Source organism: Antechinus flavipes, chromosome 3 (genome assembly GCF_016432865.1).
Source record: "Antechinus flavipes isolate AdamAnt ecotype Samford, QLD, Australia chromosome 3, AdamAnt_v2, whole genome shotgun sequence".
Lineage (NCBI taxonomy): Eukaryota > Metazoa > Chordata > Mammalia > Dasyuromorphia > Dasyuridae > Antechinus > Antechinus flavipes.
The window spans coordinates 425,922,607-425,935,189 of NC_067400.1; positions in this window are offsets into that span (position 1 = coordinate 425,922,607).

Sequence of the window (12,583 nt, forward strand, 5' to 3'; positions counted from 1 at the left end):
TTATTCTTTTGCTACCATAATTAAATATCACTTATTGCCATCAGTTTCCCTAAAACCAATGCCTAATTGCTAAAGTATTTTGAGAATAATTTTACTAGACATTATAAAGATAATCTGCCTTTTAATAGTTGTTCAAATGGTAATTGTCAAGTCTTCATCCTACCAAAAGTAATACAATGATTTGTCATACATGCATAAAGTTTAGTCATTTACTTTCAGAATACACTCTCAGATCCTTCTATGCTTACCTTTCACAAGTACTCCATTATCCTATGACAACTTTCTACAATCATTTTTGGTGTTTCCACAATCTGGTTAATTAGCAGAATACTAATTAATTTATAATAGCCTTTCTGCTGATATTAATTCACATCAACAAAATAAAATACAATGATATCCTTTTTAGGTAATTATAATTGGTATATGTTATTTTGGTTTGATATTTTGTGAGATAAATCAGCAATCTAATATAATGTGTTATCAATTTGAACTTCAACAAATGATTTACTGATTTTCATAGATCTATAGATTGCTAAAGCTGGAAAGCAACTTAAGAGTTCATTGACTTCAACCTCTGCTTTTTTATAAATCAATAAACTTGCTTTAGCAACATTGTAGATAAAACAATTCTTAATATCTTTAGTTAGATAAAGTGATCCTTGACAATGGCCAAGTTCAAGAAAGTTTAGTAATTTGAGAGAAAGGTTTTCTATCTCTTAGGCATAGAAAAAAGTTCTGAAAACATTAGAGAGCCTCAAAGAAAGGAGGCAAGTAGACTTCCTCTATTTTTGGAGTGATAGATAGGTATTTTTTGCATCTGGGGCTGGCATAAGAAATTCCCCAAGGCATTCTCAGTTTTGGGCAGAGGGGATCTCAATACTGTGGAAATATGCAAATTCCATGGAGGAGCAACAAAAGTAGTAGTTGAAAAGGCTGCTTACCCACCTCCAACCTGAAACGGCAAGTCCTTTGGCTTCATGCTATAAGTATTATTCTTAGCAACTAGGTAAAAAAAAAAATAGTTAAAAATAGATTTCTTCATAATTGTAATGTAAAAAGCCTGATTACTGGGAAATGAATGATGATTAAAAACACTTATAGAAAACATATTTGGAGGTAAGTGGGGAAAGGGCTTTCATTCATGACCATCATCCACAACAAAAAAAACTCAAAATATCATGTTAGAACTGAAAGGGACAGTGGAAGAAGCATTCCAGTAATTAAGTTTAAGACTGAATTGAATTGGAATCAAATGAAACTCCCTTCTTAAGAGATCCATAAATTATCAAAGCTGAAAAAATACTTAGTGAGTATGTTGTTTTAACACATTTACATAGAGAGAAAAAGGCCCAGACTCATCATCAGAACTAAAACAAAACCTCAGCTCTCCTGACTCCTACTTTTATTCAGATTGTCCAAAAATAGGGCTTCTTTCAGTAATATGGTAGGTAAACATTTCTAAAAATATCATAACACTAATGCAGTGGAGAATATTTTGTTCTATTATCTTAATTGCAATTTCTTTTTTAATAATTCAATTTTTATTTTAAGATTTAAAAGTCTTCAGAAATATCTCATCAATAACAAGGAAATGTACTATTCCATTTACTTCTGGTTCTAGCTCCTCTAAATACTAGATCAAAATCACCCTCTTAATATTGTCCCCACAGTCCCTCAATAGTCACTGAAGGCTGAGTCTCAGATGTGGTAAAAATCTAGATTTTCTGGAGATGGAAAGAGTCACTATTCTATTTTTCAACACCCAAGGGCTTTGGGAACATTATCTGGAATGAGAGGGGGGGAATGACAAAGGGGAAAAGCTGTTTTGCTTCCATTAATATGGGTAATGAATCAGCAATGTGCAGACCCTAATCATATAGGTAACAAACAGTATGCCTTTTGCCTCAGAGAGCATTGGCCAATGCAAACAGGTTCAAAAAAGAAACTTTCTCTTCCTGTTATTCCTTGAATCATTCTCATTATACTGTATTTAAAAGGATTAGGTCATATCTTACCTAACAGAATTTCATCCCAAATTTAAGAGTCCAGATCTGTTCTCAGCAGCAAATTGGGTTATGACTTTATCACATTATTGTACTACAGTCAGCGTGTACCCGTTCATGATAGCCAAATCTTAAGTTTGCAGTGTTAATATGATGTAAATCAGCAAATGCTATAAATCAGGGCTTAATGTATTGTTTTGTTGATGATCTGAACTTTAGAAAGTGATAGAGAAAATGTTAACAATACCAATTAAACTTTAAAGAGTTTTGTACACACTTATTTTAAGAGCCAGTTATTAGATATTTCCTAGAACAATATTGGTTCTAAGACTCAAGTCATCCTCCCTCCTACAGTTCTTCTCAACAATTTGAATCACAAGACACAGCTCACCTTCCAAGCCTACTAATTTCCAAATTCTTAATTTGTACACACCCCATGGGAACTATGGGCTTCTTTTGAATAATAGTGAAATCTAAAATCCTAAAAGAAGCTTTGAGGGCAAATGGGGGCAAATGGGTTTTGTAGATCTACCAGGTTGTCCCTCCCAGGCTACTTTGATAAATACAAACCTCTCTTGTAGATGTAGCTCCTAGAGCTAGCCCTCATTTGTGTTAATTTTGTAGTGATTCTGTATAAACAAATATATAGTAATATTATCTCCCCTGCAAAATGTTGTTTTGGCATCCCCAATGCTTAGCACAATATCACATAGCTAATATTTTTTTAAAAGTAGTTTTCTTATATTCTGATTGTGATATCTACCTAATAATCATCTGGTTTTCTTTGTACATTTTCATAAAAATTTGGACCTAACCTCTACTTCTTCATTGTTCCAGATATATGATCTCCTAAAACAATTATCCCTTCTACACCATGATTTCCTTATAGCAATTTTGATATATTATAAATGCATGTAAGAAATTGAATGAAAATTTTGGGGGGAGTTTTGCAGAAAACAAGCCACAGAAAGGCCAGCACAGAACCTATGACTAAATTTTACAATAAAATACTGCAAAAACCCAGATAAAAAAAATTAAACTTCTTCTCTGGTATGGCCAAAAAAGTATGCATTTTTCAAGATTGTAGGGGTGCTGCTCCTAACCAGCACTACCTCCCATGTAGAAGGGATAACTGTACAGTTACACTGAGTGTGTGCAGGGTTCTGTGAAAAAAGTTGGGTGTTAACAACATTGTTTTCTCTAACATTAAATATGAAGTCTGAATTTTTTTAAAAATGATTTTATTATAATTATCAATATTAAAAACATTTAATATGCAAATATTTCTATGTTTCTCCCTTTAAGCAAATGTATTTAATACTTTTAGGGGTCCTAATTATCCTTTAGAGGGTAGTTCCAAATTATTTGATGTTCAAATAAGTTTGAGAAACACTACCTTAACAGAATAGCTCCCAAAGACAATTCTATAATCTTTTTGAAATCTCAGATTTAAAAAAAAAGTTTCTCCAAAGATGTATCATTGACAGCAAATGTTAAAAAGTTCATTTCTTTCTCCATATTTGTAAGGTTTAGGACAAATTCTAACATCTTACTTCCCTGTCCTTTCTTCCATACTCAAATAGGATTTAGCCAAAAAGAAAAAAAAAAAAACTTCAAAGGCCCAGAAACATTACTATTTTAGGAGGGGGAAAGAATATACATTATCCATCCAATGGATTCCATGACCACAGTTATCTGAGATGAGTCCCCTAAAGACTGGGTGAAGAAGTTGTGATCATCTAAAATCACAACAATCAGGAATGATGTATTTTTAGAGAAGCATTCTGAGTAACAATGGGCTTTATCTCCTCAGCCTATAATATATTGAAAACAAATGGTAAAGGCTAAGCATGCTACTGCTGGAGACAATAGAAGTGATGATTGTTAACCCCTCAAAGATGAGAAAAAAGAAAGTCAAAAGAAAAGCAGAGTCATTTATTATGAAAGCAAACTGGATCAACAAAATGATACAATTCCATTTCATTGTATTCCATTCAGCAAATGTTTGGGTACTATTTTATGGAAGAGGCAATACCACTGAAGAGTATCACATGACACCATAGTACTAGAATTAGTTTTCATAAGGGGCACCAAGATCTAGTTATGGAGATGTATTTAGGCTTATTGTTGTTCTTCAGTTATTTCAGTCATGTCAAACTCTTCATGATCCCATTTCAGGTTTTCTAGGCAAAGATAATGGGATAGTTTATCATTTCCTCCTCCAGATCATTTTATAGATAAGGAAACTGAGGAAAACATGGTTAAGTGACTTCCCCAGGGTCACATCAAAGGCTATATTTGAACTAGCATAATAAGTGGTACTGACACCAGCTTTCTATCTCTTCAGCTTAGAGGGGATCATTGATTTCAATTTCTTTATTAACAAGTAAGAAAACAGAGGCCCTAAGGATGTATGCATGATTCACAGGATCACATAACTATTAAGTATTTGGGGTGGGATTCAAACACATCTCATGGGTCCAATGCCATTAATCTATGTAAGAAGTTAGGAAAATGAAAAATTCACTTTAGAAAATGAATAATGAAATTCAAAAATGATTATATAAGAAATGTTTCCATTTTTATATGAATTAACTTCAGTCATTTGGAAAATTCACATATATAAAATGGCTTATTATTCAATATCTTCAGATAGCTGAGGCCTGTCTACATAACAGCATACTGCAAATAATGAGTTGGGCTTATAATATTAAAATGGCGAGAAACCAGGACAAATAGAAAATTGTAGTGTTTTCAATGATTCCATATTGATTGCTGGCATGAATATCTGCCTCTCTTAGGTAGGTGATATGTTGGATACAGTGCTAAGCTTTGCATTTGGAAGACCTATGTTCAAATCTATCTTCATATTAGAGGTTTGACCCTGATGTAGTCATTTACTTCTAAACCAGTTCCCTTATCTGTTAAAGTGTCATGACATTAATAGCTCCTCTCACTCAAAGTTGTTTTGAGTACAAAATGAGATAATACTTATAAAACACTTTCTAAACCTTAAAACATTATATAAATGCTTGCTATTACCATTATTACTATCTTTAATGTAAATTTTCACTGATTTTATGTGGTCATGTGTAAAGGGCTTGAACAATGCAGAGAGCTGGAACTCGAAAAAAGTGTACTTGAATCCAGAACAGCAGAGTTCTTAAGACTAAGTACCAACTCAATGTGATATAATGGTTCTATAAACATATACTTAGATGATGAGGTGATATGATGACTCTCCTCAATTCTGCTGAATGTGATGTGGTAAAGTAATCATAGGGAAGAATTGGAGGGCTGAGGGAAAGGATCAGAGTCTCTCTTCAGAAGTGCACTCAAGAGGGAAGACTTCAGGCTCCAGACTCCAGAGTCTAGGATCCATCTTTGATAAACCATGTGGCAGCTTGCCTGCCTCCTTCACTTTTCCTCCTAAAGACCAAGGACTCTGACTAATCCTAACTCTAACTGATCCTGAGGCCCTCCAGAAAGCTAACCCAAACATTATAGCGATGAATCATGAAATACACCGCTTTAACTGAATTAATGTTGCACACAAGTCACAGTTTAAAAAATGAACAGATAATTTACAAAGAAGGAAATAAAATATTAACTCCATGAAAATGAAAGTATAGTATATTTCTATAAAATTATAAATATGATCTATTTCTAGTGATATAAGGTAATGTCTGTGGAAGGGAATTAGGAACACAGAAAGAGAGGAGGGAGGGAAGGAGGAGGGAGGGAAGGAGGAAGGAAGAAAGGAAGGAAGGAAGGAAGGAAGGAAGGAAGGAAGGAAGGAAGGAAGGAAGGAAGGAAGGAAGGAAGGAAGGAAGGAAGGAAGGGAGGAAGGAAGGAAGGAAGGAAGGAAAGGAGGGAGGGAGGGAGGGAAAAAGAGGAAAACATTTAAACAAGAAAATGATATGTTATTTCTCAGGATAATTTTGACTCCTGTGTGATAGCTGGATTAGAGAGGAGAGATGCTGAAAGCAGGAAGACCAACTAATTAGGAGTTTATTTTTAAAAAAGTCTTAATGGAAAATGAGAAGCACAGTCAGGGAGGAGAGAAGTAAAAGGACATGAGATATATTGAAAAGTTAGAATCACCATCTGATTGATTATAGGTTAGAAAAAAATAGTCTTGCTTATTTTATTAGGCACAAGATGAAACCAATTCCATTGATTCTGTTATTTCTTTCTCAGAAGAGAATTTGTGATTTGTCTTATTCAAAGATAAGGTTTTTTTTATATTCTTTATGTTTTCTCTTTCTTTGTATAGAAATATAAATATTGGGAAGATAAGTGTCATTATAGATAGAGTGAGAGCTATAGGTAGAGCCAGAAAAAATCATCTTCCTCAATCCAAATCTGGCCTCAGATACTTATTTGTGTGACCCTAGGCAAATCATTTAATCTTGTTTATCTTAGTTTTTTCATACATAAAATGAGCTGGAGAGGGAAGAAGCGAGTCACTTCAGTATCTTTTCCAAGAAAACCCCAAATAGGATCATGAACATTCAGACATGACTGAAATAACTGAACAACAACATAAATATGGTTCAACTATTACAAGAGTGATCAATTTTGCTTAGTAGACAGCAATCAAATATTAATTTTGCCAATATTTATATTGCTACTTATAGATGATGCTTAGCATTTTTCTTCTCACCTCCATTTTATATAAAATCTCTGCATTGATGATTGAACTCAGTACCACTTTCTATGGTAAGTCTTTCTTGACCCTCTCCCCAACTAGTAATTCATTTTTCATATAATCTGTAATATTCTTCTCTAAAATATAATGTTCTCTGGGAGCAGGTTTCTTGGGGGGCTTCTGAGAGCAGCCTTTGTTTCAGTTCAGTGTAATCACTCCAAATGCAGCCAGGAGTTAAAGTCCAAATCCTTTATTTTCTCTTTCCAATTCTTGTCTCCTTCACTTGGGGTTCAGCTAGTTTTTCTTTTTTTTTTTTTTAATAACTTTTTATTGATAGAATCCATGCCAGGGTAATTTTTTACAGCATTATCCCTTGCATTCACTTCTGTTCCGATTTTTCCCCTCCCTCCCTCCACCCCCTCCCCCAGATGGCAAGCAATCCTTACATGTTGAATAGGTTACAGTATATCCTAGATACAATATATGTGTGCAGAACTGAACAGTTCTCTTGTTGCACAGGGAGAATTGGATTCAGAAGGTGGAAATAACCCAGGAAGAGAAACAAAAATGCAAGCAGTTTATATTCATTTTCCAGTGTTCTTTCTTTGGATGTAGCTGCTTCTGTCCATCTTTGATCAATTAAAGCTCTCTTTATCGAAGAGATCCACTTCCATCAGAATACATCCTCAAATAGTATCGTTGTTGAGGTATATAATGATCTCCTGGTTCTGCTTGTTTCACTTAGCATCAGTTCATGTAAGTCTCGCCAGTCCTCTCTGTATTCATCCTGCTGGTCATTCCTTACAGAACAATAATATTCCATAATGTTCATATACCACAATTTACTCAACCATTCTCCAATTGATGGGCATCCTTTCATTTTCCATCAGCTAGTTTTTTTTAGAGGCTTTCTTGTAGTCTTGGTTCCGAGAGCTTATGCTGCTTCTCTGGCTTGTGAATCTCCTCGACTGAATCCTGACTGAGGCTCTGAGCTTCTAGTGGGCTTCCATCTCTAGCTCCCTCTGAATTCAAAGGTTTGTGCTTCAGTCTCCAGCCAGCACAAAGGTGGAAGATGGAATGAATCTGTCTCCTCCTCCAAGAGCTTCTAGTGGGCTTGTATCCTTAGGCTCTGAGAGCTCCTCCTTATATATGTTCTCTTAAATGCATGAATCTTGTGGAATTATAGTAAGTACTAATACATGTAAATTAGAGAATCATTATCTCATCAATTCTATGACTTGGCACCTTGTCAGAATCCTAACAATAATCAAATTTGTATTTATCTTTAAATTTATTCTACATACTTTGACATGTATATGTTATCTTTATTAAGAAAATATAATCTCTCAGAAAGAAGGTACTTCTTCCATATTTTTTCTATATTTCTATATTTTCACTGCAATACATTGTCTGGTTTAGGATAAATATTTACCAACTGATTAAAGTCATAACTATTCTAGGTATGATATAAGGTATTCAAGAATAAGAATTTTATCATAAAGCTTTGAAATTTCCCAGACACTTAATATATGTTTGCTGATGTAACAATTCTTTTGAAAATTATGCATTCATTATCTTTTGAACAATTACCTATTGGAGAATGGCTTTTGCTAATATAAATGATATGTTTAGTCATTTTTCAGCCATATCTGACTTTTCATGGCCTCTTGTAGAAGTTTTCTCGATTCTCTGTCTCTGACTCTGTGTGTCTATGTCTCTCTGTATTCTGAGTCTTTCCCTCTTTCTCTCTTCCTCCTTTCCTTGCTCCCTCTCTCCTTCCCTCTCCTTCTCCCTCTCCATCTTTCTTTCTCTCTCTCTTTTCCTCTCCTGTCATTGTTCCTGTGTCTGTTTCCAAATCTGTGTCTCTGTGTTTTTCTTTCTGTCTCTGTGTGTGTCTCTCTCTCTGTCACATACTTTCTTTGTTCATTTTCACACATGTGCGTGTGTGCGCGCGCACACACACACACACACACACACAACCCACTTATTTGCGAGTTTAAAAAATGCTCTATGACCTTAAATTTTTGTTTCCTTAGAGTTTGTTTTTGGATTTTTATTTCTATCATAATAATCATATACATTTCTTTGAATCCTTGAAACCAGACCCTGCAATGGCAGAAATTCTTCCTGTGGACAAATCAATGCCACTAACTCCAGCTTGTAACACATGTGCCAAGCTGTCTTGGCTTGCCTATAAAAGTGAAAATCAATACATTTTGTTAACTCATAGATAGATTAGAGTGCTACAGAACCTTGGTGGGCCTTTTCTAATTATAATTTCTGGTTAAAACTGAAAAGAATACTAATGTGTGCAGGACACTCCTGAATGGCCAGAGCTTTCAACTCCCTCGATTCACCTCTATATCTTCATTAATCCTCTGTCACTTTACATTTCAACAAAATCTTTTATGTTTCTTCACAGAAAAAAAAAATAAACTTTAGAAAGATATTTTTTTCCAAGCAAACAGTATAAAAGATGTGCACCAAATTGTCACTATTCCTCCCCCTAAACTCCTTGATTCTTCTATTTCTCAGCCTCCTTGAAAATCTCAGATACTAAGAGTATCTTTTATCCAGACACATTTCTGGCTAGTTATCATAACCTATTGTATGAACATTTCAATATTTTATTATAATAACAGAATAAAGGACTTTTTTTTTTCAAATAAATTACCTTCAGAAACAAGTTGTGCATTAAATGAACAATTATCTGTCAACAAAAGGTTATGCAACAACTCTCCCTCCACCTTGAAGTCTTTTTAAGGTAAATAGTTTTCTATTTGTATAGTAGCTAACTTTGATACCATTTTTATCCTCATTGAAGCTATCTGAAAACAGTGGAAAAAACACCATGCTAAAAAAGTATGGCAGAAAGCACAACGCTCTACTTCACTCTGATAATGACAGGGAAAGCATAAGAGCATTATCCCTCATCTAAAGTCCAAACAAACATGCCAATCTGAAAGTGGAATACAATATGGATGAACTTCTCTAGGCAAATACAATTTGCCATGATTGCCTTCACAACTGGTAGTATCAAATACCTTGATAAGATTAACAAATATTGTGCATTCCTAGAGTTGTCAAACAGCAAAAAATCATGTCAACAATTTCTTGGCCCATTCTGAAAACTATACAAACTCTCAGACAGATGACCATATTCCATCTGAATGATCAGCTATTTGTGGAGGACTATGGCCAGAATCTTGCAAGAAATTACAAAGAGAGAGAGAGCCCCTATGATTGTCACTGGATAATCTTTTCATTTATAAAGATACACAATGTAAGACTTCTTGATCTACTGATAGATAACTTCTATTTGCTATATAATCCAAAAAATTACAGTAAGCTTCTGTATGAGCAATGGATTCCTTACCATATATGGGGTACAAGGAACCTCTCCTGGGATGAAATCACAATTTCGCCACTTGAAAAGAGCCTACTGACATTCAATATATCTTCTTCAGTTGATGGTTTGGCTAAAAAGGATTTGACTACAACCATGGCAAATGCTGTTAGGGCCAAAGAAAAATTGTGCATAGTCCTAGAGATCCTCATGATTTATTTGCTGAAAGAGAATATGCTTATAAGTCAAGGTCACTTTAACATCAGACTAGGCACAGATGCTCAGACAGATGAAAAACAGAGTTAGGAATATCAATAACAAAGGTCACTTACTACTGAAGACATCATTTCATGACATTCTCATCACCAAAACTGTCTTTTGTTTACTTAACCACAATAAAACGTCATGGATGCATTCTTGCAGCAAACATTGTGATTTTATGTTATGTCATTGTTAAGGAGAAGAAAGAAACAGGATGTGAGTGATGAAGACAATATATGACAAAATGCTAAACTGATATCACAAAGACTCATTCTCTCCAAGCTCAATATTCACAATCAGCAAAAGCAGTGGCTCCAAGGCAAGATGACTGTCAAGAGAATCAATGTCAACAAATTAGACTCTTCTCTGTAACTGAATAGTTTGACCTGGAGGGACAGCTGAGTCAATATATAATTAGCAAGAGTGGAGCAGGAAAGATGTGGGCAGCTTTCAGAGACCTGCTGTACAGCACCACATTTGCTCATCTGGAACCAAAACACTTGTGGTCATAAGGATTGTTTGTACAAAAATGAACAGGAAATTCAAAAGCTGATAAACAAGAAGAAACTTCAAAGGCTTTACCAACAGAACAGCTCATCTGAGTCTAGGAAGCCAGTGTTTTAATTCCATCAAAAGTAAATTGTATCCCTAATTGATAAATTGTCAAAGACTTGAACATAAAATTTTCAGCTGATGAAATTAAAGCCATCTATAATCAGGTGAAAAAATGCTCTAAATCACTATTGATTAGAAAAATGCAAATTAGAACAACTCTGAGGTACCACGTCATACCTCTCAGATTGGCTAAAATGACAGGAAAAGATAATAAGTATTGGGGAAGGAAATTGGGACACTAATACATTGTTGGTGGAATTGTGAAATGATCCAACCATTCTGGAGAGCAATTTGGAACTATGACCAAAGGGGATACCCTTTGATCCAGCATCCCAAAGAAATCATAAAAGAGAGAAAAGGAGCCACATGTGAAAAATGTTTGCACTAGCTCTTTTTGTGGTGGCAAAGAATTGAAAAATGAGTGGATGCCCATCAGTTGTGAAATGGATGAATACATTATTGTATATGAAAGTAATGAAGTGTCATTGTTCTATAAGCTGATTTTAGAAAGGCCTGGAAAGATTTATATCCAACTGATGCTGAGCAAAACAAGTAGAACCAGGAATATATTGTACACAATAACAGCAAAAATATATAATGATCAACTGTGAAAGACTTGGTTGTCTGCAGTTCAGTGATCCAAGGCAATCCTGATAAACTTTGGATAGAAAATACCATCTGCATCCAATGAGATATGGAAACTGAAGTTAAATCAACACATATCAATTTTACTTTTTTTTCTTTTTTTCTTTCATGATTTTTCCCTCTTACTCTGATTTTCATCTCCAACATTATTTATAAAGAAATATGTACTTTTAAAAAAATCTTACACGCATAACCAGAAAAAAAGAAAACAATAAAAAAAGGGGAGGGGGAATAAAGTGTAATCAAAGCTCAAAGAAATGCAGGATTTTTGACTTGCTAAGAAGGCAGATGAGATTCAATTTTATGCTGATAGCAAGAATTTAAAGCAGTTCTATGATGCCCTGAAGACTGGTCCAAAGATCTCTGGTGATCAGTGATATGGATATAATCCTGATATCAATAGGAACAAGATAAAAAAGGAAGTACAAAGCTGGGGAAAATCTTTACAACCAGTGTTTCTAATAAAGATCTCATTTCTAAAATATATAAAGAACTGTGTTACACTGGTAAGAATATGTCATTCACCAAATAATAAATGTCAAAGGATATGACAATTTTCAGATGACAAAATCAAAGCCATCTATAATTATATGAAAAAAAATGTTCTAAATCACTATTGATTAAAGAAACACAAATTAAAACAACTTTGAGATAGCACCTCACACCTCTAATATGCTTTATAGCAGCTCTTTCTGCTACATTGGAAAATGAGTGGATGCCCATCAAATGGGAATGACTAAATAAGTTCTGGTATATGAAATTTATGGTATATGGTATATTCCCATATATGGAAAACATGAATATTGGAATTGTTTTAAAAGAAATGATGAATAAGTTGAGTTCAGAAAAGTTTGAAAAAACTTATATGAACTGATGATGACAGCTAGGATGACAGAAAAAAAGATAATGATAAAAGTTTGATGGGCTATGGAAAAACTGGGACATTGGTGCATTGTTGGTAACCTTGTTAAATGATCTAATCATTCCAGAGAGCAATCTGGAACTATACCCAGAGGTATATAACCCGGTTATAAAACCATGGGTAGGTACCCTTTAACCCAG